At 45.5% G+C, this 8,432-nt stretch overlaps 1 protein-coding gene across 3 annotated transcripts in view; it reads left to right on the top strand.

The window, feature by feature from the left end:
* jcada (junctional cadherin 5 associated a) overlaps nt 1-8,432 on the top strand; it is a 30,794-nt gene that overhangs the window by 7,653 nt on the left and 14,709 nt on the right. The window contains exon 2 of one of the 3 annotated variants that reach the window (XM_056583985.1): nt 3,637-3,824. The exons of 1 other annotated variant lie outside the window; for it this stretch is intronic. The gene's annotated coding sequence lies outside the window, so the exon portion shown is untranslated. Of the gene's footprint in view, nt 1-3,609; nt 3,825-8,432 lie in introns of all 3 variants that reach the window. One more of the 3 variants, XM_056583984.1, reaches the window with a different exon arrangement.

Genomic DNA, 8,432 nt, shown 5'->3' with positions numbered 1-8,432 from the left:
AGCCGCTGACATTGCAGTGCCCTTCAAGATATCCCAGAGGGCCAATGGCCTAATCCAAATGTCTGGCTGTTCTCTTCAGTCAGCAATTAGCGCGAGGAGAAAATGAGTCAATTTCCACCCCATTGGTTCCACTCTCCCAATCATTATTTGTATGCCTAAGATGCAGCCCACTAGGTCCACAGCCAAAGGGCTACATTTCAGTGATTGGTCAGTGATTGTTCGGTCTGAAAAGACCATGTAGGCCACAGGGTTTATCTGCATAACCTTACGAGATCCCACAACAAATATCCCTGTGTGACTCCTATCTAGGCAAACAGATGGATAACGCAAAGTGCCATGAATGGGCAGTATACTGTGTTTTCCCAAAAATCAACTCTCCCACAGTATATGAAACGAACCAGTGGTTCAAGGTGGATCAAAGTGAATCCCAGCATCAACACCAGGCAGCTGTTTACACCCACGGTTCAAAGGTGAGACGGGGATTTGCATGAGCCTACTGTGTTTAGAGTTACCCCCTTTACCCCTGCTCTTGCTGATCTCTCACCTTAGAGCAACAACCAAAACCCTTAGCACCATCCGCAGCAAATTAAAAACACAAATAAAAGACAACACAAAAAAATAAAGGGCAGCGAATACTCCTGGGCTGAGCCTCAGATCTCCTGAGCAGATGCCCTCTGGGTGGGAGAATTTCCCCGACACTGGGGGAGTGTCGGACTCGGAGCCTCTCCACATCTGTTACGAGTTACAGTAGGCCCTTTACTCCGTCAAAACCAAATCTTCAGGGCATTCACTTTGTTGACGTACAGCTGGGTTAAGCAGGGTTTTTGTTGTGCGGTAGGGGCCTGAAAATTCTATCTGAAAAGCGTTGAGTTCTCTAGCCCTGTTTACAATAAAGAGAACTACTCTATTGATCGAGCACTGGACATGTTTCCCCCCCCTGCTCTTTTTTCCCCAACTGCTTTTTTGAGCTAGCCAGTGGCCAGTTGCACTGAGATCAGGTTTTAAGAAAATAAAAGCTTTCCGGGAGGAAGAAACTGAGTCGATTAGATAACCAGAGTTAGGATATGATGAGGTAACTTCCATGGTCTCTCGAGACTTCCTATAACCAAAAAAGTTGCCAACTCCGAACGATGGGGCGATCAACAGATTTTGCTGGCTTTCTCCAGTAAGCTTAGTATACATAACATTTTGTGTCAGACAGAACACACCGCATGGTTGGTGAGTAAAGAGGACATGGCAACAGTCCCAGTCCCAACAATACATCAAATGTTTGGGATGGTTATACACACTGCAGATTCAAATGTGCGCTTGTGGAGGCAATTGTCCTACAATCGGGCAATGCAACTTAAAAACAGTTTTGCATTCTTGTGACATTGTGGTGGGATTGTTTGGGTTTGGCTGAGCCCCAGTGGTTCTGAGAGGTAGATGGAGAGGTTGCAGTGGTCACTGAGTCGTCTCAAGATCCTAAAATAGAGATAATTACAGTTCTCGGATAGATTCTGATAGGAAATGTCCGTAGATGAGGCCAGTTTTAAGTTATTATCGCTGAGGGCAGCTTGGCAAATCCTAAAGCTTGAAAAGCATCAAACCTTTGTTATAAGTGGTCATAGATACTTTTCAATCAGTCTGGCGATTTTGTTTTTGTTTTAAAGACAATGTGTTCTGGGTAAGATACTGTTACAATAAATTATACAACAAAATTAAAAAATAGCACACTCTGCCATCCTCTATCTATCCTATCCTTACTGTACTGCAGTGTGCACATTTTCTGTGTGCACAACGTTGTCTTTTTGCCATGGAGATTAATGTAATCCGTATCTAACAAAATGGCCTTCAAAACAAAAGTTAAATCGCTGCTGGCCAGCTCTGAGATGATCGCTGGCCGCGTATTAACAGGAGGGCACCGGCAGGACCACGCTTGCCAGGTGGCACTTTACCTACGATGTTAATCTCTGCTGTCCCTTGCCAAGCAGTGGGAAGTGGCACAGCCAGCTTTGTTAGCTACAATTGTAGATGGCTAACATTATGGCCGCCCAAAACCAATTACCTGCTCTGTTTAAATCTGGGTAGCTTCTTTCAACGTTTTCAAGGCTTTGATGTGCGACTTGTCCTGAGTGAACTTGCACTGAAATATTCATTTCTACAAAAAAAATGAAGGATTTCACCCCAGACATAAAATAACCAAAGACTTAGCTATACTCCTAAGTTCCTGTGTTTAAGCAAGCCAGCTGCTCTACCGCACATTGTGCGAATGTACAAAAAGGACGGATTGGGTATTTTGGGTTAAATATAGGCACGGTATAAACCCGGATGGAAAAACTACGCTCCACTCACAAGAACGATGGAGATGGCGACTGCCGCCACCACCCAGGCTCCCCTCGAACATTCAACCCTCAAAACCTCAACGAGCGAACGGAGTGATGACATCAGCGTCTCAACGCCACATTTCAATGCGTTGCACATGAGCAGCATGTGCATCTGCTTCGCTGCACAATAGAAAACAGACACCAGTGAGACTGCTTGGTACAGTGGAGACAGAGTATACTCTGGAAACACAAGGAGGAGACGCAGAGTGGTTGTAGTCGTAGTAGAAGTAACAGAGGTAGTATTCCTACTAGTGGTAGTGCTAGTAAATAGTAGTAAAGGTAGTAGTAGCAGTCATAGTAGTAGTACTAGTAGTACGGCTGACCTTGAGTTTTAATGAGCAGATGCCATTACAGTACAGGCCACGCTGGAATTTCACTCAGACACGTCGGTCGGTATATATGCTGGACCTTGTCCAAAAAAGTGTACAGAGTGATGCCAGATACATTACTGTATCCCGTACCTCTTATCGTGTCCCATCGTGTTTTTTTTATTTTCACCTAATTCCCTACATACAACACTTTAACTTACTTATAAATGGTTTGCCTGCATATACTCTCTTAGCCACAGCCAATGTTAAGCAAACAGCCTGGGAAAAAAAATAGACAGAGTCGATTTACAGGAAAAGAGATAAGCATCGAGCAGGTCATTTGATATTAGGCTGACTTACTGTAAACACAAGTTTCATGATTGTGGGTCGGCTGCAGCCGGGGGGGGGCACATATTACCAGCTGTTAAGTGTGAACTGGCAAAGTGGCCATTACAAACAAATTATGGGATGTATTTCAACGTAGGATGAGCAACTTCTTGACAGTCCTCGCTGAAATTATTTCCGCTGTGGGAATACAATAGCCATTTATGTGCTAGACGCCTACCAGCCTCTTGCAAATGAATCCGGTTATATGCAACATCTGTGTCAATATTATCTGGGGTTTTGAGGTCCTCTGTTGTTTTTAAGTAGAGAAAATATAACTGCAGCTTCAACTACATATGTTAACGTTCACTGAAGAAGGAAAGCAGAGAGCAGGGTGTGGAGATCATTAGCCCTACATTTATAGGGTTTTACCCCATGCAATCAAAATACTCCCAAAAATAATTACGTGTTCTTTATCTATTCATAAATCACAATCCAAACATCGCCTCAGCCAATCAGCTCCATGCCCGAAGCCTCTCTAAACATTTATTTCAAAAGTTGAATCACTTTTTACATTAAACGATAGGATGACCTTATATTTGGCTCAACAGTAAACGCACATCTACCAACACACACAGCGCTGATCTTGAGAAAGAAAAAAAAGATCTTCCCCATTTGTGGAGTTGAGAGGGGCTGTGCTCCGCGCCCCCCGAGCTGCCGCCGCCCCAGAAGAGGCACGCTCAGCACAACTCGGCAGCCCACTGCGCGTTCAGAGCAGAGGATGAGCGCTGGATACTAGACGGCAACGCAACGACGCAGTTCCCAGGTAAAAGTGGCTCTACGTCGTTTATATACACGCAGTGCATGGGTTTGCGTTTCATATGTGCTGATGTTTATACGTCTATTTGATCCGTGTCCGTTGACTATCGACAGTTCTGTTGAGACCTGATATTATCTCAAGTAAACAGAGGTTGAGAGAGTCGCATCTGCTTTGCGTAGCCGACGTTACAGCGGTCCCTTCAACTTGCAGCCAGCCTATTCCCATTCTCCTCTCCCTCGTCTCCTTCCTTTGGTGGATTGCGATGCAAGATGTAGGACAACACAGTGTCACTTTAATGACACGGCGCTATAAAGGTGGAAGCGATATGCGGGCAATGATTATTTTCAACTTGAAGCAGTGGGACCAGACTGGCACTGTTACTGGCTAGCTTATATCAGTTGAAGGTTAAAAGATTGTGATGGAGCCTAGCTGTATGCTAGCATGCTACAGCGGCTACCTGACTGCAACAGCGCCAGCCATCAAGGCTAGCCTTCTGACATGCTTGTCAATCAATCTGTGCATGACATAATGACCATACACAAAAGTCTAGGAGTATATTTTGACTCTTTTCTAGAAGGGCGAATAGCGCTGAACGACAAACGGTTTGGGTGATGAAGTTGAAAACAGCCCAGGGCAAACGGTCTGCCAAGTTTAGGCGGCTTGCTTTGATGTTGTCACTTTGTCACACCTGCAGCGTGTTTGCATAATGAGGGACGCTCGCTTGACCTCCTCTGTTGCTCCTTTGAATTCGGGAACACAGAGCTCACACATTCCTGCCTTCAGTCGTTGTCTTTAAAAGGCTTTTTATTAACCCCCAAGGACTTAATTTAATATTAAACATAAGGAAATATAGGAATGATTGTTATCCATGAGAAAAGTGGCATGTTGTAGTGGAATGCATTGTGAGAAAAATTCTTGGCATCTGAAAAATACTTATTTTTTATATCTCTTGGATTATTTTTGTGTTTCTTTCCGAGTCCTTGACATGTGGAGAATCTCGACACTTATATCCAGGTAATCTTGTCCTGTCATCCAGAGACTTCTAGAGGGCATACCTTTTTTTTTTTATCGAAAAGCTCATCTGCCCTTATAGAATCATGATGAAGCAACATGTTGTTGCACATTATCTTACTACATTGTCATATCGTATTTACTTTCTACTTTTATTTATTCTTGTGAGATTCCTGTGTCATGTTCATGTTTGTTACTTATTTCCTACTAGATTTAAGTGTGTGCGTTTGTAAGTGGGTGTGTGTGTGTTTTTTGCACATGTGCTCTGGCATGCACACGCTCTTTTAACACATCTGTGAGATAGGGAAAGTTGATGTGAGTCTTCGACTGTTGTGTTAATGTAAATCCCAGTTGGATGCCTGTAAAGACGGAGGGAGGGAGAGAAAGGGAGAGTGGTGGGGGTGCAGTAAGGGTTTTGGAGGAGGGGGAGGTGGAGGGGGTCATTGGTGTGGGATCTATTAGGATGGAAGCGGCTCATTAATTCTTTCCAGCAGCAGAGGAAAGGGTGGGTCAGCGATACGCAGCAGTGCTGTGATACGTGCCCCTGAAGTGAGTCATTCCAGTTCAATGTTCAGAAGTGGTCTGATAAGTCAGGCCTTCGCTCTTCATGTTCCCCTCTTGGTCGTCTGGTCCCCTAGGGCTCGCCTGTTCTTTTCGGAGCGCTTCCTTTCTATTGGCTAATTCACCTGACTCACTGGTTGGCTGCACAGTTGTCCTCTGTAGCGTCATGACTCTAGTCATCCCCAGTGTGGTATCTTTCCTCCAGATAGCTCGCTAAATGCATCTTCCTGCCAATGAACGGAGATCGCGGTTCCCATCGTTGTTCCCGAGCATCGGTAGCTGTGGTCGAGTGTCGGGGTACGCCAGTAGGCATTGACCATCTCCAAAAACAACAGGTTTCTCTGCCATTGGGCGCAAGAAGGAGGCATCCTATCACGCCTCTCTGAAAAGGCTCCCAACGTTTGCCTGGCTACAGGGATCCCCTCGGAGATCCTGTGTGACATCACGCGTGATGTCAGAGCCGGGGTGACGTAAGCGAGCGAGAGGCAGCAGGACGGAGCCGAGCGGGAACGTGTGAAAGCTGCCGACATCTGCCAGCCCGCCTCTGGAGAATGTAGGGCAGTGAAGTGTGTTCTGAAGGATAAAATGGAAAGCACGTTTGGTTTATGTTGCCGCGTTTCGTCGGCATGGCGGTCGGTAGCCATATGGGAGGCAGATGGGGGGGTCTGCCTGCTTAGATTTATATAGAGGTTTCTCTTCGGTTTCATGTGAATTTAATGAATGAAGACCCATTAGTCTCTCCCGGCCATTCAGGATTACAGTTTCCCAAACTCAGCCCATAACGCTCTATGATCACCATTGTATTGCTAAGCTTCAGTATGACACTAGGCAGTTTTCTTTGCAAATAATACATTGTGGAATACATAGCCTGCTTCCTTGTTTTGTCTTTCAACATTGCATATTCCCGTCCATCCCTAGAAGCACTCTCAGAGTATTAATAATAATAAGTCACTACTGTAATCTAAGCCTAGCCTAATTGTTTTTCCCTTCCTTTCCCCTTATCCTGCTACACTGCTGAGCAAGTGGCATGCAGCAGACTCCCGACCCGATTAGCAGAGAGCCAGGGCATGCTTACTCTTTGATCAGGGCGCTTTCTGCTTGATAAACCGCGCCACTGTCATCTCCAGCGAGCCCTGCACCTTGATGGACACTAATTACCACAGGGCTAAATAACCATGCTCAGAAACAACATGGCTGACGCTCGTAAGGTTTACTGCAGGTAAAAGCTTTGCATGCAAACCAGCGTCATGTTTCCTGAGTAGATAAGCATTCCTATTAGAGTGGAATCTCCTTTAATGGCAATATTAATTTACGAAGAAGGATCATTTGTCAACAGTGTTTAATGAGTTTACACTCCAGTTGTGTTTAGTGCTTCTTGTTGACATTGCACACGGAATAAACAAAGTGCATGAGCATGCATTAACAAGCTTTTAAACGTCAGTGAGGTTATCAATGTTGACATTGTAGAAGTCGTAAAATTCCACATTGATATTATATTTGTATTACGAGAGGGACAATCCTTCTGAGGTTGGTTAAAACGGTCCTTAACAGCCCCCTATCACTTCCTGTGTGGGGTTGTGGTGCCCCACTAAAGTACCCTTTGGATTGGTGGAGTTCAGACAGAACATCGGGCTGTTGTCTTGAAGCTGAGACACACTAAAGCAAAAACAATAGTTGCCATTGGAGATGCTGTAGAAAATAAAGTTGAGGTCGTTTTTTTGGCTTGATCTCGGCTGATGAGCTAATGGACGTACAATGCACAGTCTCGGGCCTTCTCCTATTCCCTTTAGGGGTGTGTGTAGCCTGCATGCTGCAATATGCTCCTGGTCAGTCGTCATTATTCAATCCCAAGTTCTACTGAAAAAGGCGGTGGCCCCCTGATTGTGTGCATGTTACAGACCTGCATGCTCTGATTTAAACATTGCACCCACATTGTAAGCCAAATCCCGTCATAATGGACGTTTTAGCAACACTAATGTTTTTTGCATAGTCCGATTGGACATGCGTTTAGTAACATATTGAATGGGTTTGGCGTCCTGTACAGTCTCATCCATGCGACGCACCACAGAGTAACATGTGAGTCCGGTTCTAGCTAGGGTCAAAGCTTGTTTCAATGCTCTCTCCTCTGGCCTCCAGAGAGGGCGGGGTTGATTGGAAACACTTGCGACGTCAGTGCGTCTACTCCTCGGGTCTCGGTGCTGACTTCCTCAGGAAGTGTGACGTTTTTTTTCCTCTCCCCCGGGACCATGCGAAGGTAAAGAACACAAACAAACAAGTGGATGCTGGTCCGCGCCTTGATGTCATCCCGAGATGGCCTTGCATTGCGTGCACAGTCAAAAGCCAGGCAAAAGCCACACCGTGTGTGCACATGCACTCCGGCCATCGCATGTTAGATACAAAAGGCGCAGTTCTTTTTTTTTTTTTTTAGGGTGGGGGTGTTATCGTTCTCATAAAGGTCTCCGGCATTACGAGGATGAGACATAATTTACTTTGGTTTCATCATGCGTTAATAATAGATTCACGTGCCAGTCGTTTTCTGTTATTTATCGCATTTCTATGAGTTTATAGCTCTGTTTATAGCTCTGTAACAGCTGCACATTTTTTAAACATATTGTAGTCGCCAAGATATGCAAATGCGAATGATCTTGTAACTGGTATTCCCTTCGGTGAAAGGATATACTCATAGACCAACTACCCGTGCTTGGACTCCCTGTCTATTCCTAAGGCGTTATCTAGGTCTCCGTCCTGCATCGCCGGCCATCCATGCTGCCCCTGTGGCCTCCCTCTCCCACCCCCACTCCACACCTCACTCTGCCCACATCCCAGTTTGGCCCGGAATAAGGAGCTGACACCAAACTGTCAACCTGGAGACCGTCACCTCTGTGTCGCCTGTCTGCCACCGGCGGTGCTGAAGCACACACACACACACACACACACACACACACACACACACACACACACACACACACACACACACACACACACACACACTCTAAAAGCTCTTGGATCGGGATTTTAATAAAACAACAACTGTGGCCTTTG

The sequence above is a fragment of the Gadus chalcogrammus genome, chromosome 23 (genome assembly GCF_026213295.1).
Source record: "Gadus chalcogrammus isolate NIFS_2021 chromosome 23, NIFS_Gcha_1.0, whole genome shotgun sequence".
Taxonomy (NCBI): Eukaryota; Metazoa; Chordata; class Actinopteri; order Gadiformes; family Gadidae; genus Gadus; species Gadus chalcogrammus.
This window is presented reverse-complemented; position numbering and strand designations above follow the sequence as displayed.